We start from the raw sequence: 25,946 nt of genomic DNA, 5'->3' as shown, positions 1-25,946 counted from the left end.
TCTAAGTCTCCCTGAGAGGAAATTGCTAGAGGTCACCAAAGATGAATAAATTAGTTCATTACTCTTCTGTTTACTATCAGCAATACGTGTGGTGGTAATTCTGGCTCCTACCCCATGCTAGGCACTAATCTAATGTTTTCTGAGCATCAGCCTACCTCATCTTCATATCACAGAGAGGAAACTAACTTAGAGGCCAAAAGAATTACAGGTTAAAATACAGACTGACAAGTTTAAACTCAGATCTAATTAATCCACTCCAATTTTTGTCTCATATGAAGGAAAATAAAGAGGATTTGTAGCTGCTTCAGCAGCTTCAGTGATGATTTGGCTTATGTGGGAGAAGATGCAGCTAAACTAATGGGAAGGTCCGGGCCCTCGGTAGGTATAGAATTAAAACAAGAATTGAGTCTGTAAGACTAAATGCATGCCACCACACACAATCCAAGGGGAGTGAAAAGGGAAAGCTGAACATGGCAGAATTTACATTTTCAATTTTGTGAAACTATTTTAATGCAAAGTTGTAGTTTGTACACGTGAGCTGAGGCTTACTAGAATTACTCAAACTGAAACTAAAACGTGTTCAACAGTGAGCATTAATTAGTACCCACATGGATACCATGCAGCTAAAGGTAAAATTACCTACAAAACTGTCACCTAGTCAGTCAAAAGGAGCAGCTACGTGTCACTCACATATCTATAAAATATTAAAGAACTGGGTGGAATTCCCACACATGTGCAGTGATATACCTTGACATGCCTATTAATAAACACATCACTAAATTATAAACAGCGTGAAGGCCAACACTATATAAACAAGGTGTCACACACTAGGTGCTGAACTACAGTAAACAGACTGCCTCATCAAGGAGGATGATCCACAGCTGGCTAAGCAACACCTGTAATCCCAGCACACAGGAGGCAGAGGCAGGAGGATAACTCCACATCTGAGGCCGGCTTAATCTACAAAGTGAATTCCAGGCTATCCAGAGTCACATAGCAACATACTGTCACAAAAAAAAAAAAAAAAAAAAAACAAACAAAAACCACCCAACTTTATTTAATAATAAAAAAATCCTGGTTGAAAACATTTTGCCTTCCATGTCTGTAACCACAGAAATAATTTCCCAAAGAATTCAAAAATGTACTTGATACAACAAAAGAGTTTCCTATAAATATAAGTCATATTTATAATGCAAGTTTTTCTTCATCAGAAATTCCATTTCATGTCAGTATCCACCTGCAATTTCTGTCTTTCCTTGAGAAGGATTACCCAGTGGTTATTACAGAATCTTGACATTCAGCCAACAGAACTGTAAATCATAGTAACTAACATGGAACAAATCAGCATAGAAAACAATTTAAAAGAATAAAAGCATGTATCTTAAATACCTCAAATTAACAATATTCACCATCATAATTTCTGAATTACTGTTTTTGTCAATCATGGTCAGAGTGACACTGGTCTATAATTTCGAGCTGAAAAATAGAAGTGACTGTTAGGGATTAAAGGTGTGCGCCACCATGCCCTACCTGTACTTCTGAAAATCTTAAGGGAAATACATGCAAATAGTGAAAAAAAAATCATCAAATTAAATGATTATAAATAATTATACAAAACAAAAGCTAAGAGATACGAGATCAACCCCCCCCCCCCAAATACAACTAGTTTGGACAACACTGCTTCTGGAAACCAAGAACACACACAATGGCCTCTTCAACCCCATGGTGGGTATGGATATGGATACACAGTACTAGAAAAGCGTGTATCACAAAGAGCTTATAATACAGCCAGGAGTAAAGCCAAGAAAAAGAGCAAGAGCTAAAGCAGAATCTGAAGGCATTTGAAATGGAGCCTTGAGTCCATAACACATGGAGAACAGAACCTAAACCCTGTGCAAAGCAAGGATTCTGGAAAAGATGCAGACCAGTGACTACAGAGCTACAGTAGAAAGGGGACCCTGTCTGTACAGAGGGAAGGAAAGGGCAGGGGTAGATCTGAAGAAACTGGAACATTACACACTGTAGGCACCACTCAAGTTAGACTGTTCTTTGCAAATATGAACATTAGCTATCAACCCACACACGTCTCCGGCACAGGTATGAGACTCCACATTACCGAAATGCAATGGGCACACAGAGGAAGGGAGCACTACACCACCTTGACGAATGCTTCCACTGCCCACAGGGTGTGCATGCTCCCTAGGAAGTAACCCGACTTGGGAACTCAAGCATATACCAATAATCCCACTACTCAGGAGGCAGAGGCAGGACTTCCAGCTCAAGGCTAGCCTGTACCATGTAGCTAGAACCTGTTTCAGAAATCAAAGAGTAACAAAATCCACATACACAATACTCATGAAAATTCACCCTGATACAAAGTATCCCAGATAACAGTATATAAAGAGAGCCATAAAAAATTAAATAAACAAATTACTAAAACAAGGGACACAAAAATGACAAACAAGGTATTTGTTCTTTGAACAGAGCAAATAAGCTCTCTAAAAGTTTAAAAAAAAAAAAAAGTAAAAGCATCAAAACTGAAAAACCGCTCAGAAGGTGAACTAAAGCAGATCAAAACAAGAAAAGGCACTGAGGAGATTAGCTAAAAATAAAACTAGAGAGTACAAAAGCTTGATTAGGAGACATAAAATATAAAATAAAGTTGAACATCCAGAAGAAAAAAAAGTTCTGGAGAAGCAATATTTAATCAGAAAAAAAAAAAAAACAAAAAAAAACAAAAAACCCACACATACACCTCATCAATAAATTCTGAAAGAAGCCAGGTGTGGCGTACTAATCCTAGCACTCAGGAAGCAGAGGCAGGAGGATCTTTATGAGTTTGAGGACAGCCTGGTCTACACAGAGAAACCCTGTCTCAAAAAAACCAAAAAAGGAAAAAAGAAAAAAAAAATAATCTGAGAACAAGGGCTCTGAGCAGTAAAGAACAAATCCTTTCTGCGAAACAGTCTGGGATAGTTTAAATCACAAATGTCAGTCAAATTCTAGAAAACTGAAATACTGAAAAAGGAGAGAGCAGCTGGAAGCCACTAGAACTGGTATTTGCTGGCCGTGTAGCTGCTGAAGAGTAGAGGTCTGCTCAGCAAGCACAAATCTCTGGGCTCTACCCAAGCACTCAAAGACAAATGGGCAAAAAGAAGAAAAAAAATGTCTTGTACTTTTTACTTAGGAAAGCACACAAATTAAAACTTTAGGATGACCACCACACAGAATCACACCAAACCAAGTGTGCTGCACACACCTGTCATCCAAGGACTCAGGAGGGCCGAAGCAGGAGGATCACAAGCAGGGGTCAGCTTAGGCTACAAAGTGGGACCTTGCCTTGTGGGGAAGAGTAATAAAACAGGAACAAAATGCATCACATCCAATATCAACTTCATACTATATGTAAAACAGCTTTTAAAACTCCTAATATATATATATATATATATATATATATATATATATATATATATATATATAGAGAGAGAGAGAGAGAGAGAGAGAGAGAGAGAGAGTGCAAGCGCCAGGCGTGATGGTCTTAACCCCACAGCACTCGGGAGGCAGAGGCAGGCAGATCTCTGTGAGTTTGAGGACCACAGGAGTTCTAGGACAGCTAGGGCTGTTACACAGAGAAATTCTGTCTTGAAAAACAAAATAAACAAACAAACGAATGGATCAAATCTAAAATCCTAAAAATAACTAAAACCATGAAACTATGAGAAGAACACAGGTGTAAGCCACCCCTGTGGCCTTCAGTTAAGCGATGGTAATGCCTAAGGCATAAAAACTATAGGAAAACATGTAGATGTTCACGCTGGGACTGAGAAGAACTTTCACATTTCTGTACTTTACAGGGAGTGATCCTGGTGGGAAGGCTGCAGTAAAGGTCTACTGAGTTCAACAGAAAGAGAACTGTTTACAGTGCACAATAAAAACAACTGAATTAAACAACTATGCAAGCAACTTGACCAGAGATTTCTTCAAAGGCAACATACAAATGCCAACTGAGCACATACATATAAGGAAACACAGTTATCACTCGGGACATAAAAATCAGAACCACAATGACATACCACATCATTCTCTAGAACGCTTATGGTCAATCAAGAGCATGGTAACAAATGCGGTTGGTGAGGAAGAAAGAGATCCGAGCTCTTACTCCTGCAAAATGTAAAATGGTGCAGACAACTTGAAGAGAGTTTATCAGTTCTTTAAATTATTAAAGTTACCATATATCCTGGAAATCCCAATACCATGCATATTTCCCAGTAGCAGTAAGAACATTATGTCAATGCAAAGACTGTATGTGAATACCCATAGTCCATGATCATCACCACTAAGTGGAAACAACCCAAGTATCTACCAGCTGAGAAATGGCTCAGTGAAATATGGTATACTGTGTAGACTGTAACAAACATGGACCCACACCACTATGGGAACCATAAAACATGAAGTGAAAGTGGCCAAGAACATAAAGGCCACTTAGTACAAGATGCTATTTGCATGAAGGGCACAGAACGGCAAGCCTAGGGAGGAGGAAAGCAGAGCTGTGGTTCTGAGGACTGGAAAGGAGAAGAACACAGACTGTAAAAGGCACAGTTCATGAATTAGCCAGCCACAAATACATTCTGAGACCCTGTCTCAAAGAACAAAACACAAAGGAACCAGAAGGAAATAAATTATACAACTAATTTATATGTATGTATATATTCAAATCCCTCAAACATGAAGGTATCTTTGTGTACTGAAAAACTGGGAGTTATTATTTGTATACAGTATATGGATAAATGTACATGTTGTGGGTACCCATATCTACATGTGGCGGTTAGAAGTCAAGAACATGTCTTCCTCTAACATTCACCATTTTACTTTTAAATTTAATTATTTTGGGGTATGTCTGTGTGTACATGTTAGGGGAGGGAACAGAGAGACAGACACAAATTGCACCTGTGTGCAATGTCTATGGAGGCCAAGAGTGCAAGATTCCCTGTGAGCCACCAGATGTGGGTGCTGGGTCCACTCAGGTCCACTAAGCCATCTCTCTAACATCTCCATCTAATTTTCTGGGGTAGGGAACCAACTAGCTAGACTGGCTGACTAGCAAGCCTCTGGATTGCTCCTGTCCCTGCCCCCACGACTAGAATTACAGGGGTGAACCTCTGTACCCAGATTTTTATGTGAGCATTTACTGAGAATCCAAACGCAGGTCTTGAAGCTTGCTCAGTAATTACCTTACCCAATGAGCCATTTCCCCAGCTCTAAGAAACAGAAATTGAAATTGGCTTCTCAGACTGGCAAAGATACTAAAGTTTAATTGGGGGCTGGCAAGTCAGCTTAGTGGGTAAGGGCACTTACTGCCCAATATGATGGCTAGAGGTCCTCCAGGATACATACAGTGTAAACAAAGTCAGCCGGATGATCTAGCAGTTAGAGGGCTTGCTGTGAAAGCCTGCCTACTAGTTTGATCCTGGAACCCATGGCAAAGGCAAAAGAGTCATCGTTAGGTGTCTCAGGAGTAAATGCTAAAGTTATTTTAGATTCCATGCTAGGACAATTATAAGTAGTCTTTCCAGGGTGAGTAAGCTGGCTCATCAGGTCAAAGTGCTTACCCTTGAAAACATGGTAACCTGTACCTGATGCCCAGAGCCCATGCAGAGGTGAAAAATCCATCCCAAAAAGTTATCCTCTGACCTCCACTTATGCTTAGTGGTCTGTATGCCCACACACATACACATTTAAAAAAAAAAATCTGCTGGGCGGTGGTGGCACACGCCTTTAATCCCAGTACTCGGGAGACAGAGGCAGGCAGATCTTTGTGAGTTCGAGGCCAGCCTGGTATACAGAGTGAGTTCCAGGACAGGATCCAAGCTACACAGAGACTAACTGTCTTGAAAAACCAAAAAACAAAGAAAAAACAAAAACAAAAAAAAACCAACCAACCAACTAATAGAAATAACCCAATTTTTAAAAATAAGTAATTATTTTCTTCAATGGGAAAAATTAGAATAGATGCTTCCTCAGAAACAAATGTATCCAAGGTCCCCAGAATAACCTTCATATGAAATTGCAAAACACTGCTTTTAAAACTGAGAATAGGGGCTGGAGAGATGGCACAGCAGTTAAGAGCACTGGCTGCTCTTCCATAGGACCCAGGTTCAATTCCCATCAACCACTTGGTGGCTCACAACCATCTCCAGTGTGATCTGATGTCCTCTTCTGACATAAAGGTGTACATGCAGATAGAGTACTCACATTAAATAAATAACCAATCAGCTGCGAAGAAGATAAAAATGTCATGCGTCCAAATCTAGATGACATCAAACTAAGGGTGACTAGCTAGCACATTTGGGGGGTGGAGGTGGGGAGGCCAGAAATAAAATACTATTTGTAGATAATCTACCAGCTATTATATATCTACACAACAGAAATAGTGAACCAGGAAAACACTGCTTCTTAAGGGCATCAATCCTAATACTACCTGAGAAGAAATCCAACAACCATGTAGAAGATCCAAACGCAAAGCTGTAAAATTTCATGGAAAGTTTTAAGATAAACATGTTAGAGACAATTTGGAAAAAGAAATGGAGGGATAGAATTCTCTTTTGGACAGTGTTGTATAAAGGCGATTCCCTTCACTTCTAACAACTTGCTCCTACAGATGCCAGCACTCCTTGCCAACACAAGGTAAGAGAGGGAGCTGTACAGAATGTACAGCAACCCTCAACTTTCTAAAATAAGATATTTGAAAGTAACAACATCAAAAACACACTCCTTCTGTTGTTGCTTATATGTAAAGCTGATTTATACAACTTAAACTCTTCAGTCAATTTTAGTGATTAAAAACACCTTGAGTCCAAGATCCTTCCACGCGTTCAGAAAGTCACTAGCATGTATACTACGCAACATATAGTTCTCCTAACAGCTGAAACATGTCACTGTGATGCACAACCAACAGTAAGAGAAAGAGATAAGTGGAACCGAAAGAACACATGGTGTGGTCCATGAATGCACGCTGCACTCTACATGTTCAATTTACAAGCAAAGAGAAACCCATGAGGATTTGGTGCCCAAAGTCTTTACTCTGGACTGGTCCCGAAGGTATCCTAGGCCAGTATGAAAGTTGGGAAGTCTGGACCACAAACACCACTGCAGAAGAGCGTTGCAGCAAAAAGGCCTAAGCAGTCTTCAAACTCAAGTGCTCATACAGCAGCTGGGCAGCAGCCCACAAGCAGGCCTTTAAGGGTTACAATTTGGGTCTAATTTCTGCACAGACACCACGAATTGCCTCCAGGCTGGTACCATCTGATCATCACTCTGCTCTACAATTATGACAAAGAAATGCTCTGGTCTTCTTGACTGAATACATTTCTTAGGCAAGAATAAAGAGAAAAAGGGTTTTGTTTTTTTTTGGGGGGGGGGAGCATGGTAATGAGTTGGGGATATAGTTTGGTGGTAGTCTTCACTAGCACAGCACCACAGATCCTGAGTTCGAAACCCAGTAAGACTAACACACACACACACACACACACACACACACACACAGGCACGCATGCTAATTTTAAAAGGGGCTAGAGAGACACATCTGTGGCTAAGAGCACCCACTGTTCCTCCAGAGGTTATGAGTTTGATTCCCAGCACCAACACTGGGTAGGGCTCCCAATTAAATGTAGCTCCAGCTCCAAGGGACACAATGTCCTCTTCTGGTCTCTCAGGGAATGTGCATGCATGCAGCACATATACACACAATTTACTCACATATACACATATATACAATGTCAAAAAAGTAGGTATTTCAAAATAAAAGGTAACACTGGTATAGAATATGCAAGCCCCTGAGCCCAGAATGTTATCAGAAATGGGGAAATGGCAGCTTTAAAAGTAACAGGGACTCAACTTTTTAATAGACAAAACTGTCTTTTAATGACTAGCAATTTAAGTCAGAGCAAACTATGTCAATTAAATGGTGTTTGTTTAGCCTACTGATGTTTTAAGAAGAGAAAGTAAAACACATCCACATCCATTCTAAAGGACATTTCATAATGCACAGCTAATTTTTTCTCTGTAATACAGTTTTGACATAGTTAGACATACAGAAAAGTTGCTAGAAGATTTACTAAATTAAAAACTTACCAACGAAAATAAAATGATGTCTTACTCTTCCTATTGTTCTGTTTTGGTTTGAGACACGGATTCACTATGCATCACTCTGCAGCTAGCACAGGTTGGGTTTGAACTGACAGCAATCCTCCCACCTCAAGAATCTTATGCTTATCTTTTGTATAACCTTGATCACATTTGTTTTTAATAAGGGACTCATTATTAGAATAAATTTGAAGTTCTAAATTTAGAAACCCTCAGGGTCAATTCACAACAATACCCCACTGAGTTACCAATTAACTCAAGATGTTATTTATAATAAACTGTAAATGACAATCTAATTCCTTAAAGAGACTGCTTTTAAAATTCCAATTTTAAGCCCAAAGTAGGCGAAGCTTTCTCCTTCCTTACACTCTCCTCAGGTACAACTGACCACAGTTCAGGTTTCCTTGGTCAGTACCTCGGGTGCAGAGACTTACTCTGTCCCATTTAACCAAGATTTGCATACTTAGCGATTCTGTAAAGCAATATGCCTAAAAGAAAAAGTTACAGGACAAAGAGGAAATACCACTAAACACAAGCACACTGTTGAATTTCAGAACATATACCAAAAGATCAAAGCTACAGAAGATCGATCTCAAACATTTCCCTGTCCACGTACGTTCCTGACATTCTGCAAATAAGCCTGTTATATGGTTGCTCCTAAGGCTTAGATGCTGGGAACCTAGTGTGCTACAGACAAAAAGGATTCTGGTGGTTTTAAAAGGGTTTGAAGGGTTTCTGGAGAACCCCAGCAATGTGGATACACGTTTGGATCTTTTCCTCACCAAAATACATGTGCTATCCTCACCACTCCCAAAGGCTATCATTAATTGATGGGCTGTATTTTACGGAAAGAAAAGGAAAAAGAAAAACAGATGACCTTAGCAATCAGGAATACAACAAATCTTGATTATGTTTGTGGTCACATTGTGTCTATGAAACTAATGGTAATACTTCTTCAAGGTCTGGCCATGGGTGCTTTTTTTAAAAAAAGGATTTACTAAACTTGAAATTATGATCATTTTATTATTTCATTTAAATCTGCCAAAGGGATGAGAAAAAGAATCATTAAAAAGCAGACATAAATAAAATGATTAGGTCAAGCATCATACAGGTGTGAGGTTAAAAAATTTTCACTTTTAAGATTAATTTATATGTATGGGTGTTTTGCCTACATGTGCATTTATGTGCAGGACATACATGAAGTGCCTGTGGTGGCCAGAAGAGGGCACTGGATCCCCCGAACTGGAGTTACAGATGGTTGTTAACTACTATGTGGGTGCTAGGACTCATCAAACATGGGTCCTCTGCAAAAGTAACCAGTCATTGCTCTTAATGGCTGAGCCATCTTTCCAGCCCCATAAAGGTGTATTTCAACTTCAGATTTAAATACAAGGCAGACTGTATAAAAGACATTAACCCTACCACCAAACAGATCAGACAAAGCTAGGAGAATACTAAATGTTATTTCATTTAATAATTTCTTTGTTTAATAAAATTCAGTTCTGCAAATAATTCTTAAAACTGGCTTAAAGTATGGCGAATGTCATGCTTCTGGTCCTAATAACAACCACGCTGCAGCTAACATACCCAAAGTTGAACTGTACATAAGTCCAAGTTTTCAAACTGCTGTGTTAGGTGACTTGATACCTCTAGTTTCTAGCCTCAAAAATAAAAGATATTGAAAAGAAATTTACCTATTTGCTACGTTGAAAAAAAACATACCACGATTCCTATTTTTAAATCACATTAGCTGATATAACTAAAATTAATCTTAACCACAACATGTTTTCAATCCTTCAAAATGACAATCCAGAAATATCTCTATAATGTATTGTGGCCTAGAAAATTAAAGACAAAGATTTTTCTTTTTGTAGTATTTTTAAACCCTTGGTACAAATTAAAAATCTATTTAACTAAACATATAATTAATCTTATTTCCCTTAAATTTCCTGACATAAAACTGCAAGTTTTAAGGTAAAAATTACCTTTAATATTTTTGACATTTACTAAAAATGACATTGAAATACCAGCCATAATCTGGAATTTGCTGATCTGATAAAATAATCATCCAATCTCATCCCACTTAACTCTACCTGTGTCAAGCCACGAGTGCATATACTCCCTTGCAAAGATTAAATATCCAAATGCCAAAGGTTTACTCAAGACAGCTTATAACCCCGTGTGAAAAAAGGGTAATTTGGATTTTTGAGCCACAAATACCCTATGCTGACTGCTCAGGACATACACATTCCAATTTCTTCATTTTACAGAATTATTCCATGAAGTTTTGTGATTAAAATGAAAACAGAGTCAATAAGAATATTGATTAATTGCCAGAATCGATCCTTCACAAACCCTGTTTTCACAACAGCAACCCCATATCATTAGGGGAATTAAAAGTTGCTGAACTCAACAATCCCTCCAGTTAAACAAACAGACCCCTCATAGAGCTGTCCAACGCTGCCCAAACTATCCATCCTTTAGTCGAATCAGTCAGTTTCATGAATTGTAGGATTTATCTTCAAGTCCAGTGCTGACTCAGAGGGTAGCTTGTTCCCTAGAGAAAACAACCAACAAAAATCAGAACAGCTACTGCTCATAGGCTCTTTCAACACCCAAGTGGAAAAGACATACTTATTGGGTCCAAAAAAATAAAAAATAAAAAGAGAGAGAGAGAAAGACAGAAAAAGACAGATCAACTTCCTTTCAACTACAGAAGTCGTCAACAACCAAGGGCATGTATATGCCACGACACTTGCTTTAAGTGTTCACTCAGTTATAGCAAGGATGTTAAACAGTCAACAACGTTTCTAAGAAAAGCTACCATACAGATCCATCTGGTTCCTGACAGAGAAGGCACTATAAATAGCAAGTACTCCAAAGGCCATATCTTGTTTTGTTTATCTTTGAAAGGCTGCCTTAGGATACTATGGTAGAGAACATTAACCTCTCCACTCCATAGCAGTGGACATACCTAGAGTAGCTTTGCTTCAGGGGTGTTCCTTAACACAAAGTTCTCATTCTGCAGTTTATTATTCTTAATAAAAATAAGAAGAGGTAACAAACACTCTTCTTCAGTTCTAACACTGTGACCTGCCTTCCTTGGTATGCCTAAAGAAAAAGGGTCTACATGCAAAGCCTTTGAGCTTCAGGGTACACCTCAACAATACAAGACAGCCATTCCATTTCAACAGTTAGTGGTATTTGTTGCAATACTATGCTACTATGCGTAAGGGAGTCATTAAAAACCAAAGCCAAAAATGTAAATAAACTCAAAGGCTCAAGCTAATTCCAAAAATACCTCTCTGAAATGACTGGAGAGAATCATAAAGTTAACCTACACAACTTCTCATTATTTTATTGGGGGGGTCACGGGGGCGTTGCTTGCATGTATGTCTGTACACCTTGTATGTGTCTAGTGCCCACAGAGGCCAGGAGAAGGTCTCAGATTCCTTGGAACTGGAGTTAGAGGCAGTTGTGAGCTATCACTTGGGTGGTAGGATTAGAACTTAGGTTCTTTGGAAGAGTAGGAAGTATTCTTCCTTAACTGCTGAGACATCTCACCAACCCGTAATTTTTCATTTAAAAAAAAAAAAAAAACCACTTGGTCAGTGTTAGTAAGTAATCAAGAATGTAAACATACCCTAATCAAAACAACTGTCATTTCCATGTCTTAAGATAGAGAAGTTTTGATGTCAATCTCAGTGCCTCAGATCTCTGATCTGTAGCAGAAGATACATTGGTGACTGCATCTTGAAAGCTGTACTCATTTGAGCACTGGCGCCTGGCATTTGGGCAATTTCCTTTTCTTTTTCAAAGGAGCTAAGAGACCCTTGACCATAGTAAATGGTATCTGGTATGTACTGTCCATGGGAAAATGACAGACAGACCCTCACAGCACTCCTGTATTCTGTGATTCAAATGAGGGCTCTACGGCGAGAAGCCGAGAAGGCCCCTGCGCCCGAACACGGTACGTAGTGTCCTTCCCACCGGGAAACAAGCCTTCCTTGCCAGTGATTTTCAAACACTACTTAAAAATCATGGGCTTCTATAAATGCTTCAGGGCTCTCTGCCAGTGCTCAGTTTGACTTTCTGAGCTATTTTCCCACTAGTGATTAGAGCAGCAGAACATAAACGCAGGCCGCAGTTAGCTTGCATCTGTGGGGACACACTGACACCGGCAGCACTTGTGCTGAGCTGAGTGTTTTCACGCAGACCACAAATGAAAGGCCTGCTCCTGTCAACCGCATACTTGGCATACACTGTTACAAGGTATGCTTCTGCAATAACCTTTATTTAAAGGTCCATGTACTCAGAGTAAATGAGCACACAACTTATCCATAGACCTACAATGTTCATATCACACATGACAACACAGAAAGAGACTGAGAATTTCAGAGCGAATGTTACCTCTCACTCACAATTTCAAGCTACTATTTAACAAAATAACCTCAGTCTTATCCCTCTAAGTAACTCTGTGAGTTAGTGTAATAAATTTGGCCCTATAGATGCCAATTCTGTCTGTCTAATTTCAAATACTGAGGCTATATACAGACTTCATGAGAGCTCTGCTTGAAAACCACCATTCTGAGCTCTAAGTATAATCCTAATCTACAGGTTCCAAAGAGACAGAAAGACAATCCAAGGCTTTGATGCCATCTCCTGCTACAGGTGCTCCAAGATCTCTTCCTAACTCTCCTACCAGCTCTCACAGTTCCCCGGGGGTTTCAAATACACTACATTCAATTTTGAATAACAATGGCAAAATTGTTAAACATATAAAAGAGAGGTGATCAGGTAATTTTTTGCTTTCTACATCACACAGCCTATTTTTTTTTTAAAATCAATTTGAAAGATAAATAAAAAAGAAAAGCCTGGGTACTGACAAAAAGAACTATCAATATGAACTAAATAGAGGCTGGCTGGAATTTAGCTAATGAAATAATAGTAAAATATGAATGTACAACATCGAAGTACAACTTAGTAGCATTAAGGAAAAAAGAAATAGGCAAGACTCCGCTCTACCTTGGATTCCTAGGAACTCAATCGTTTTTTTAGGTTTGTTTGTTTGTTTGTTTTTGGTTTTTCGAGACAGGGTTTCTCTGTGTAACTTTGTACCTTTTGCACCTTTCCTGGAACTCACTCTAGCCCAGGCTGGCCTTGAACTCAGAGAAATCCACCTGCCTCTGCCTCCCGGGAACTGGGATTAAAGGTGTGTGACACCACCACCTGACTGATTGAGCTCTTAATCAGCATTTAAGAGTCATTGGCTATTCCAAGCAGGTAATCCTACTCCACGCCTAGCCTAGGGCTCACAACAGTGCCTGAACTGGGATTTTCTTGCCATGTATTCAAGTCTTAAGGTAACTCAGACTACACCTTTCTTGGAAAGTTCACTAACTAGGTAATACATTTTAAACTGGTTAAACAGGAAAGAAAAAAAATCAAGCTCACAGGTTTTCAATTGTGTGAGTTCTTTTGTTTGGGTGGTTTATGGTTTTTGGGGGGTGGGGGTTGCCTTTTGTTGTTATTGGTGGTGGTGGTGGTGTTTTGAGATGGGGTTTCTCTGTGTACCCTGCCTGTCCTAGAATATGGTCTATACACCAGGCTGGCCTCTAACGCAGAGTTCTGCCTGTCTCTGCGTCCCAAGTGCTAGGGTTAAAGGCACACACATGACACAATGCCCAGCTCAACCGTGGGACTGTTTTTTTTTGTTTTTTTTTTTTTTTTGAGACAGGATTTCTCTGCAGCTTTGGAGCATGTCTTGGAACTTGTTCTGTAGACCAGGCTGTCCTTGAACTCACAAGAGATTTGCCTATCTCTACCTCCGGAGTGCTAGGATTAAAGGAGTGCACCACCATCGCCAGCTCAACTGTGTTTAAAACAGAAACAAACTTTACCCACCCTCTAAAACTCATCTCAAACATTTTCTTTCCATGAAACTTTATTACCTGCACATCCTTCTATAAATCAGGTAAAATTCACCTTCAAATTTCCTGACATCTTGAGCTTTTTCCCTCTAGAATTAAAGGGCTGTGTCAAGAGTCAGGAGAATTTAAAAATACTGAGCATAAAGGTGAATGCTCCCAACCTGAGGTTTCAGAGTTAGGTCTCAGATGAGGAGAGGAAAGCCTGCTCTTGACCACAGTCTTCACAGGTGACCATGGTCCCTCACACTTGAAAGCTCCCTGGAACTTCTAAGGAAGAAGGCACTGAACGAGACTTAATGTTTACTAATGTCCTATGTGTGATCACAATAGTAGATTATATGACAAGAAGTCTCCAGAAGCATTTAACTTTAAGAGGATGAAATACACATGCAAAACATGTAGATACAGCTGGGCGGTGGTGGCGCGCACCTTTAATCCCAGCTCCCGGGAGGCAGAGGCAGGCAGATCTCTGTGAGTTCAAAGCTAGCCTTGTCTACAAAGTGAGTTCCAGGAAAGGCGCAAAGCTACAGAGAAACCCTGTTGGGGGGGGGGGGGGAGAAGGTGTAGATACAAACTATAAAGTCTGCTAAAAGACTCAACACCACAAAAGCACGTAAGCAGAAAACATTAATAAGGACTAGAGAAACAGAAATGGTGTTGAAGAGAAAAGGCACTTAAGGTTATCGATGAAAAGCAGCAGGAAAGACCTCAATACATAAAAATTTCCCAAGATTTTTTAAAAATTAACATTTATATGTATGTATGTGGCATGGAGGTCAGTGGACAACTTCCAACAGTCAATTCTTTACTTCCTGGGGGTCAACTTCGATCCATCAGGCTTGGCAGCAAGTTACCCTACCCACACCCAGGCATCTTGGCGGCAGCAGACAATAAGCAGCACTGTCTTGGGAGCTTGGGAAAGCTTGCCAAGGTCACCTAGAACAACAGACTGTAGGCTCTAGCACAGCAAGCCCCCATGAGGTGGACTTGAGGAGACTACGCTTACTTTTCAGCAAACCAAGTGATCGTCGGTGGCTCCTTTCTGGACACTGCTAGTGGCTACTGGACCAGGGCAGCTCTGCAGCTTTTAGTCACCTCTCCGCCCTCTTCAGGAAGCACACATATGCACTGTGGCTGGAACTCACGCAGCTTAGTCAGACAGCAGAGGGATCCTGAATTTCTTCTCCGTTCACTGCTTCACAAGCACAATGTTCATTCCTACTCTAGATCTTTATCAAGCTCATGGTTTGTTTATTAAATTGAGAACTCTTACAATTTCTCATTGGCACATGTTGAATCTTGTGCTCTGATTCATTACCAAGTGAACACATTAACTAGTCACACTGACAGGCATCTTCTGAGTGACAGATGCACAGGTGGTATGTACAGAGGGGTATGCTAAGCAAAGACCTGATGAGGCCCGGCAAGATGCAGGGACATTTCATCTCCCCATTCAGAATAGTAGAGAATTCAAAATTTATCAATTAGTTCTGGAATTTATCATTTATTATTTTTATGCTCATTTTGACTAACCAGCTACAGAATAGGAAACTGGACATGCTGGGGACTATTGTAAATTTTCAAGCATTTTAATTTGAAAAATGTTTAGTAAGGCACCTGTCCAAAGGGAGGTTATATGCCAGTGGTACAAAAAGATTCCCCAATCAAATTTAAATACAAATGAGACTTCTACAGTTCTGAAAAGGAAATAAACAAGACAGTAATGACCAAACACAATGGTGGGAAATGTTAGTCTAAGGTCTTCAATGTGCGCCCTTTGAGCTGAGCCCTAGAAGAAGACGGAACCACACCACAGAAGAGCAAGCGGAGCTCTGCAGAGGACAGCTGCCTAGGCACTGGACAGCACTGAAGAAGGTACTCACGGCCACCCTGCCCGCAGCAGAGAAGAACGGCAGGCTGAGGTGAGGGACAACCACAGCGACTGAGGGGCAAGTCTCAGGCCTTGGCTTTACTCTCATCACTTTGGCCTGGCTAAGGAGAGCCGGCTGCAGCGGCGACCCAATCCAAACCAATCCGTTGCTGCAGCAGTGCACAAACGGAGACTTTTGACCTGCTCTGGGACTGCTCTAATAAAAATGCACAGAAGTCAACAGTTTGGCTATTTATAGATCCTGAGGCTTGTCTGTTCAACAAGATTACTACAGATACCAGGAACAGGGCAAGAAAAGAAATTTCAAGTTTCTTGTTCAAGCATTTCTCCAAGAGTGATGTCAAGTGTTCAAAAGGTCATACAAGATGAGGCTGGAACAACTGAAATGTAACATAAGAACAGACCTTCTAAGTGAACTGAGGTACGAAGACAAGTTAGAACACAGCCTTCACAGTAGCAGAGACTCACATGGCTAAGCTACTCAAAGACAACTGAGGCTGGAAACACACACCAGTTTAGTAGCTTTACTACCTCTCATTTTTATAAAACTACAGAAATTATACATTCACGTTTAAAAACTTCTTCATAATCCCCCCCAAGCGCTGTAACAAGAACGTGTTAGGTCAATGCAGTAACTTTCTCTACTATGACGAGAAACAAAGTACATGGGGCAAGGGAAAAGAGCCCTGCCTCCCTCGGTGTATCCGGACTGAAGATTTCCGTAGTCACCATGCTATCCAAAATCCTGGGTTTTGATCCAGACTGACTACAGAACTGCTGAAAGCCTTTCTAAACCAGACATGCAGAAAAGAGGAAAAGAAATAAGGTGCTAAGTGAGAAACTGAACTTTCTTTGGGGGGGAGGGGGGTTGGTTTTTGAGACAGGGTTTCTCTATCTCTGCCTCCCTCGTGCTGGGCTTAAAGAGCACTACCACTGCTCTTCAAGAAACTGGATTTGAAGATTAGAGTGGGTCCCAGTCAGGAATGTACTAACTAGCTTTTGTTCATTTGTTTCACTCACTACTACTCTGAGCTGGCCTGGAAATCACAAACCCACCACAGCCTTCTGAAGGCTGAAATTACAGTCATGTGCCACCAAACCTCGAAAGAAGACATGCATATTTAAAGAGACATCCGGGGAAATGTTGATATGCTGCTCCTTGGTAAACTGCTCAAAGATTAGAGCCACATTAATTTTCCTAAAATTTAAATCAGGCTTTTCTAGCACTAATGGTTCAAAGCAGAATCTTCTTACTGAATACAAGTTTAAATTATTAAAGTGAAGACAAAAGGATTCTGTACAGAATAACATATAAACACTCTCCTCTCTTTCGGAGGGAGACATGTGCCCCACTGACTTTATATACTACCTTTCTACACCAAGACCAACTCCAAAGATCTGCTTAAAAGCTTTTACAGAAAACTGACCCTAGTATAATATTCTCTCTCAAATACAAAATCATTTTCAGGAGTTTATAAGAAAGGCAAAAGTCCTTTGCCCTATCTTTAACATCCTGAACTTTCCAACATTTAAAATACTGGGAAGTGCTGACATTGATTTTAGTAGCTCATTGGATTGACTGTCCTGAAACGCGGTAGGGCACGTGCACACACACGTATCCATTCATCCACTGAGTGTGACTGAGTGTGCTCGCACACAGGCACAGGAAGCTAGCGTAGAGCAGCTTCTCTTTCCCCCTTCCTCCACTGTGTATTGAGACAGGACTCTCATCAACCTGGGGCTCACCAACTGGCTAGACCAACTGGGCAGCACGCTCCTGGGCATCCTCCGTCCCTGCCTCCCAGAGTTGGGACTACAGGGGATGTCATCATGCCCTGGTTTTGAGTGCTGGAGACCCAAACTCAGGTGTTCATATTGCACAGAAAGTATCTGACCCAGAGCTCCAACTCCAGCCCAGACAAATAAGTTTTTATATTGCAAATGTGTTTTTTTCATAGAAACAAAGAGAAAACTCAGAGCTCTCACAACAGAGAGATTAGGTAGATTACACAACGAAAATGTCTGCTTGGAAGACCATGAAAGCCAATTATCACCTTTGATTTTATAAGGTCCAGAGGTGACTCTTCACTTTCCTCAAGAAACAGATTTTAAAAAGTTCAAACTATGAGCCTGGCATGGTCACACACACCTTTAATCCCAAGCACAGGACAAAAGGCAAGTGGATCTCTGTGAATTTGAGGCCACCCTGGTCTACAGAGGGAGTTCCAGGATGGCCAGGGCTGTTACAAAGAGAAACTCTATCCCGAAAAACCTAAAAAGTTCAAAATAGAAAACCTGCAATGTAAAAAAAAAAAAAAAAATGCATACAACCACAGAATATTTCTCATCTACAGGAGAAAAAATTCCAATCCCAAGACTGAAGTTATTACAGGAAACAACGCACTTGAGACAATCCCCCAACATTATACTCTGCAGAAGAGATCAAACGCCTAACTTTTATCTGGAGTCATGGCCTTGCTGTTTAGTGCTGGCCTGGAACTGGTAACCTACCTGCATTAGCCTCCCAAGGGTTGGGCTTACAAGCATGCATCACCAAGCCCAGTGCAGAACCAATTTTTAAATGGTAAGGAGGGGTGAGGAGGTAACTCAGTGGTCAAGCATTTTACCTGGCGAAGCGTAGGCCCTGTTTCGCTCCTGTGGGTAGAGGGGACAAACAAGCAGGTGGTGGGGGTAGAAAAGGCCTGTGATGTGAGGAGGGTGTAGGTGCAGCAGTGGGTGCACAAGCAGAGGTCAGTTCTTTTCTCCTTCCACCATGTCGGTCCCACGGGTCAAATCTAAGCTGTCCAGCTCGGCAGCGGGCACCTTTACCTCCTGAGCCATCTTGCCAGCCCCGAGATAACATTTTACAAATCACAGTAAAATCATTTTCTATTGTTAAGGTACCCAAAGTCTGGATCCATGGAAGAATAATACTGGACCCAAGACTTTCTGGTTTTTGTGGTATCTGACTACACTCTTTATTTTGCAATCCTTTAGTAGCCAAATGAACAGTTTTCAAATAATCAGTAAATCAAGTACTAAAAAGCATGGAATGAGACCATGAAGATAAAACTTTGTTTAGATGCTGAGTGTGGTGACATATGTTTACAATGTCAGCACTTGAGGGGAGGGGGCAGGAGAACAGCTCTAAGTCTGAGGCCAGCCTGGGAGATATACAGCAAGATCCCTGTGGCTCTGGGGGAAGTGGGAGAGACGAGGGGACGCTGTGTGGTGGCTTGGATGGGAATGGCCCCCATAGACTCGGGAGTCCAAATGCTTGGCCCATAGGAAGTGGCACTATGAGAAGGTGTGGCCTTGCTGGAGGAAGTGTGTCACTGTGAGGGCGGACTCTGAGGTCTCCTATGCTCAAGCTAGGCCTAGTGAGGCATTTTAGCCCCTGTTACTTGCAGTTCAAGATGTAGAATTCTCAGCTCCTTCTCCAGCACCATGCCTGTCTACATGCTGCCATGATAATAACAGACTAAAACTCTGAAACTGCAAGCCAGCCCCAATTAAGTGTTTTCCTTTCTAAGAGTTGTCATGGTCAGGGTGTTTCTTTGCAGCAATAGAAACCCTGACTAAGACAGCGTATCTTTCACATTTAGGAGCAAATACAAATGAAATCTATAAAATGTTTCAATTGATGAGGTACAACTATTTATTTCTCTTCATTATAGTATATAAAAAGTGACATTTGTTTCCACATACTTTCTCAAAGCTTTGTTAACTTTTCCTAAATATTAAAAAAATAAAAATAAAGAAACAAAAAATGTTCATAGAAGGCATGGGAATCTGGCCAAAATAAATGCAATTTAAACTATGTCTGGTTTTCTTGTCAATAACTGGAGTGTTGACAAAAACTGGCTCACGTAATCAATCATACCCCACTTTGGTTGAATTCGCATCCATGGAGACATGTAGATATTAGAAACACCCACGTATGAATTCATAAAAGCTTCCTCTCAGTGTCATCCGTCATGTATTTTTCAGTGATGTGTGGTGGAGACTGCTGCCCATGACTACTTTCCTTTCTCCATCTCCATGCAGTGGTCTTCCCTTTGACTTGAACGTCAGCCCTGCCTTTATAAACAGCAGAATTTCCAGAAGACTTGCCACTAATTCAGCCTTCCCCCTTAGAATGCTGACTGAGCATAAAACACAGAAAGGAAACCCTAAAATTATGAATAATTCATTCACCTTGTTCACTGGCCTATGATGGTTAACTTTCTCTAGTCTCTAATGTTTGAAGGAAACAGAAAAGTGACCTGTATGTCCCCAAACTTGACCAAGCCCTGAAATGAGAAGCTCTTCTGCACTCTCTTCACTGGTAGCAATCTGCTAAACCATGGCATTTCGATTACATCAGGCAAAGAGCACAACAGAGTGGGTGCCTGCTTCCGCACTGGGAAGATGGGCATGCCCCACACACATACTAAACCAGACTCGCAAAGACAGGCATGCCACACTTTCTCTCAGACACAATCTAGATCTGAAAGTAGAAAGGTCACTACTGGAGGAAAGGACAGAGACTAGGGAGGAAAAGTGATACATTTAATCCATTATTTTGTGTGCTAATATAAAAAGAAGTGGTTAAAAATGGGCACCTGGGAGGTGTTGGCTACTAAATTTATTTTGGGGATCAAAAGAACCATTTCTTTTTCCTTCTCAGTTCACTTAAAGGTACTTAGATCAGCTACTGTAGCTGCTTTGATATCGTTTTATAAGCAAAAGAGGAGAGAGGTCAAAAAGTTAAAACACAGGCTCAAAATATATAAATAATGCCTCAAAGTGGAGTTAACACTGCATCTAAAGGAGAGAGAAATGTAGCCCAACTACTTAAAGTAGTGTAGAACTGACTATGAAGAAATGCCACAGAAGAAATTTCCAGACTTCTGCGACTTCTGGTTGACTAGAGATATTGAGACCAGATCTGAACACCTGCCCTCAACTATTCTATACAAAGCAATGCACCTCTGTTCCATGTAGCCTCTGCCTTTGGGGACCTGTTTCTGCAGCTTAACCCACACTACTGCACACTCTGTGAAGCAATGGTAGAGCACTTAGGGACTAAAAATCACCATTACCATCCCAGGATCTACACAGTTGTCTCCAGAGCACACGGGTACACTGTCCCACACAGTAAGTGACCACTACTAGTGATTACTAGTTAGAGAACCATCACTCTAAATGTGGGAAAGTTATTTATGAAATTGCAGGGGGGAAAATCTCATTTCAGCAATGTCAGTATGTAAGAGATTCATGACCAAATAACCCAGAACTAAATTCTCAGCATAACCTTTCAACCCACACCAGAGATTTTGTTCGGATTCTTCACTCTGAATGTTTATTTGTACTAGGGACAAGAATGGGCTAAGTCTGTAAATCTCCTTTCACTAAGACCCTTTGCATATGCCCTATCCTCTAAGATAACTATGCATATCTAAAAGACAAAAAGTAACAAAACTAAGTTTAATAATCAAGCTAAGATTCAAATGGTAACAGAGCAGAAGGGACTGCAACCATCCAGATCGCTCCTACAGAATGAGGACTGCTCCTAACTATACACACAGTGAACGTCCTCGCCACATTCCCTCTTCGTTGAGTGCCTGCAATGCCCTAGAAATAGGCTGAAGAGTCACAACAAATGATCCCTGGTTCTCTAAGCTCATTTGATTTCACTCGGGGAGAAGGAATGACTTCTAGCTCTCCACACTCACCTAAGCCTCACAAATGTTCTCGGCATTTGTTGACATCTGCTCTCTCTGCCTCTTAGCTCAATCAGAACCAGTACGATGCACTAATACAGCTCAGATTCTCTTGCACTGGTTGTGATTTTTACTTACATGAAGTATGGCAAAGCGCATGGGCCATTAAAATCCTTTTTTAATCTAACCCAAGAATTACAGTTCTGTTTTTGCTATTTCTCTTCACAGTCTTTGCTTCTGTAATTGTTTTCTGCTTCCAAACATTGCTAAACTTAAATGACATTTCAGATTTTAAAGCTGTCTTTATACAGAACCAAGCAGTATATGGAAAACCATAGGACTACTTTAGTAGAACAGTCCATGTTTCAAGTGCATCAAGACATATTCAATATCAACAGTACAATCTTATCCAAGAACTGAAGGAACCTTTGCTACAGGCCACTGAATCTGCCACCTATCGCTGAAGGGAAACTACCCCTTCCCCCCCAGGCCTTGCCCTCGGTTCAGGAACAAGGCAGCCAACATAATGTAATACACACAGGAAACCCACAACTGAACTCGCAAGTCTAACAGGCAAATAAACCAAGAATTCCCCAGCCAGAGTGTCTTATCTACTAATAGCTATTTCAGCCTTACCTGACATGTCTCCAAGCCAGCTGCCGCAGCCACATCCCCCTCTGCGCCAAAAACGTCTTGCCTCAGTTTCCTGAAATTCCCAAGTGGGACAGGAATACAGCCAGATGGCATCCTCAACCTGGGTATGGTCTAGAGTTCCACTGCCAGCAACCTTCCCCAGGTACCACAGTTTGTGTCCGCACATGCACACATGCAGCAGCCCCTTCTTGGACAAGCTCAACATTAAAGGGCAACAAAATGCTCCTCTGTTCAAAAACGCTGAAGGCCTGATCTTAACAGTAAAATAACCGTTAACTTTTAAAATGTATTATTTTAATAAAGAAAGTAATCCTCAAACTAGAGAAAGATTTGAAAGACTGTGCTGAATATACCTGAAAAACAAAGTAGTTACAAAAAGATGGACACATGCAACTTTAACATAAAACTTACAAATACTTAAAAGCTGCTCATGAATGCTCAGGACCTCACCATAGACTTTTAGTTCTGACGCTGTTAAACTTTCTTCAGGTTCATTTTTGCTTGACTTATTTAATTATATAATTGAACACTAATTCTTCCAAGATATTTATTGAAACACTAAAATTCACCGTATTCAAGAAATATGTGCCAATTAAGAAATTATTTCCCAATACAAAAATGAAGTTTTATTGAGTAAGCATTATTAAGCATTGTAAATACTTAAATTTGTGCTAGATTAAAAAAATATATAACCTGGTCCTTTCTTAAGAATCTCAATTTCTAATATTCTTTGGAAATCTAGATTAACATGTAAAATAATTATAATATTTTAGTCACGAATTATTTCTATTAATAGAAATATAAAAACAATTCAGAGAAATCAATAAAGACTAAAGTGTCAAAATAAATTTGTGGCAGAATTATTTTTGACTCTCACAGAATCCATTTCAGGGTAGACTTGAAAAACAAAGAACTGAGTTTAGAGTTCTATCCTGCTCAACATGATCATCCTGTTGAAAAACTCACATCCTTCATAAACACAAGGCAATTATAGTGGTAGCCTCTGAGCTTCGTGTTCTGACTGACTCATGCAGCTTAAGACAGTGTGAGTTCAGTATGAGTTTGGGTCTTCTGTACCATCAGATGCCTGCTGTTGGGCATTTTCAGCTGCACCTTTCTTTGGCTGGATACTGGTGTAATAGCAGTCAGGCAGACACGGCTGCGGATTCCATTTAACAACACTGCTCTCACCTTTACATGTTAGAAGAGGCATCTTTAACCTGGACAGTTTGTCAATTAATTACTCTTAGTTGGCCCTCCCTCTTACCTTCCCGTCTTAAACTGACCGGTTTTATGGATGCGTGCACACAGAACTAAATTAAAGAGTGCAATTAAACTATGGGGAACACATTTTAGAGCATCTGACAAAGGAGAAGGAGAGAGTGGAGCAGAGGACAGACAGACAAGCACAGCACAGTTCAACAAGCAATCACTTCTGTTTCCTTCCAGCCCAGTGACACTTGAGCTGAGCTGAAGAGTCCTGTCACTCCAAGCAACTTAAGCAGAGATTTCACAACCTGTCAGAAATGCCCCTGTAGAAAAGCACTATGGGAATTTGTTTCCATCTACTCAAATGCCAGGAGTAGACTGCTAAACAAGCCAAATGTGCTACAATTGAGAGGAATTAAATCTCTCCCCTTCCTCAACCGACAGAAAACACCACAGACCTAAAGAACCACAGAACTTTATTTTTAGCAGAGAACTTTCAAGCTGGAAGAGATCTTATGGCCCAAACCCTTTAAAATTGTAAGGACGTTTATAATGTCCACATTTAAAAAATGTTTCAACACTAATGAGAAAGAATGACAAGTCAATTCATGTCGCCATCTCTTCCCCTTTTCTTCTCTCCCACACTTTCCCCAAGATAAGAGTAACAACAACAATACTAGCAGTTCAGCTCATCATTTGGAACCACCACTTCTAGGACAATGCAATAAACAACTAGTCACTTCCTCCGAAAACTGGATATCTATTTCCTTCAGTTTGGGAGAGGAGCAGAGAAAGTATGTAGGGGAGTGACAGAATATTTGCCTAGCACATACGAGGCCTTGGGTTTGACCTCAGTAATGTAAAAAGAAACAAACAAAAAAACCTAAAATAAAATTGGTAATAAATGAGTATCATGAACAGTGCTTAGCATAGTAATTATTCTCCTTTTTATATTCAAGCATATAAAATTTACCATAAGATATACTGACCGGTCAATAATTAACAATAAGATACAGTGGCTGGTCAATCCAGAAACCTGAAGGGATGGACATTTGAAAAACGCTGAAGACACTCTATGGCTTTTTCTTATTTCTATGTTAATAACCATCTTTTCAAACTCAAGAACTCTGTCATTAAGAAGAACAAGTGTTCAGTCCCTGAGTCACAACTGCACATGCCACACCCATGAGAATAAAGAGCACTACCCAGAAATGTATGTTCTTTCTATCACTCCTTCTCTTAAACTCATTTTAAACATGCTATGGTTCTGCCAATTTGTTAACAGCTAATTAAAGTATGCTAATCCTTAGCTTATTAAGTCTATTATAAAATCAAAATGCTATTGGAAAAAATGTGATTTTTTAAAAAGTCAGCAAATAGTTCTCATGATTAAATTACTCCTGTGGCATAAAAGCATTAAACTATCATTTTACAACTTGGCACATTCAAAATTTCATTCCTAAAAATCAGTTCAGAAAAATCTTTGCTAAGACAAAGTTATTAAAACAATCTCTAGACCACGCTATGTAAAAGTATTCTTACTATACTGTGCTTGAGAAGTCACTTCGGAGAAACGGGTAAACTAGTAATTTCTGAAAGGCTATGGACCTGTAACAACATCTGTGTCTAGAGGAAAACACCTGTTTACAAATAAACACATGAATATAACTGTAGGGTTCTGAAAGACATTGAAGCCCAAGCTAACTCTCATTCCTTCAAGTCGTAAGCACAACCTAGGACCCTGAAAACTGTGGGGTCAATGTGTTCACAACAACCGAGACGACAGATGCTGGCTGATAACCCAAAGACGCTTTCCCAAGCCTTGAAAATGTATGGGGAAAAATAATGGAAGGCAATGAAGGGTTTTAACAATAATATTCTGAAAGAAAAGCACAATTCCGTTTGTCTTTTCTCATTGCCAGAGCGAAGTCGTTAGCCCAGTGGAAGGAGAGGAGACGAGCTAGTAGGTGCACCGTTCACCACCCCAGGCTTCTACACAGTGAGCTTCGACAACAGTCCTCTCAGCAAACACTGACTTAGGAATGCTTTAGTTCCTAAAACGACTGTTCAGTTCAAGCCTTTCTTTGATAGGCTACAGACCTACTTCCAGTAGTGCCAGAGGATGCTTCTTTTGTCATCAACAGAAAGAAGAGTGACCATTCTAATGTCAGTTATGCAGGAGAGTAATTTCTCAGTTATAATAATTAAGCTAAAATTAATTCACCCTAGAGGTACTGGTCCAACTTTTGACATTGCAACAAGATGTCATCTACAAAGTTCATGCTTGAGAACTGCTAATCGGGTTACAAAAGGAAAAATCACAATGCTTTAAGTAAGTGTGAGATTTTGGTGGGGCTGTGGCTTGGACACGCCTGCACCATCCTACTCAGATATGGGACCTCTAAAAGAGCTTAA

At 40.4% G+C, this 25,946-nt stretch overlaps 1 protein-coding gene across 1 annotated transcript in view; it reads right to left on the bottom strand.

The window, feature by feature from the left end:
- Pan3 (poly(A) specific ribonuclease subunit PAN3) overlaps window positions 1–25,946 on the bottom strand; it is a 126,674-nt gene that overhangs the window by 34,731 nt on the left and 65,997 nt on the right.

This window comes from Peromyscus leucopus, chromosome 23 (assembly GCF_004664715.2).
Source record: "Peromyscus leucopus breed LL Stock chromosome 23, UCI_PerLeu_2.1, whole genome shotgun sequence".
NCBI lineage: Eukaryota > Metazoa > Chordata > Mammalia > Rodentia > Cricetidae > Peromyscus > Peromyscus leucopus.
This window is presented reverse-complemented; position numbering and strand designations above follow the sequence as displayed.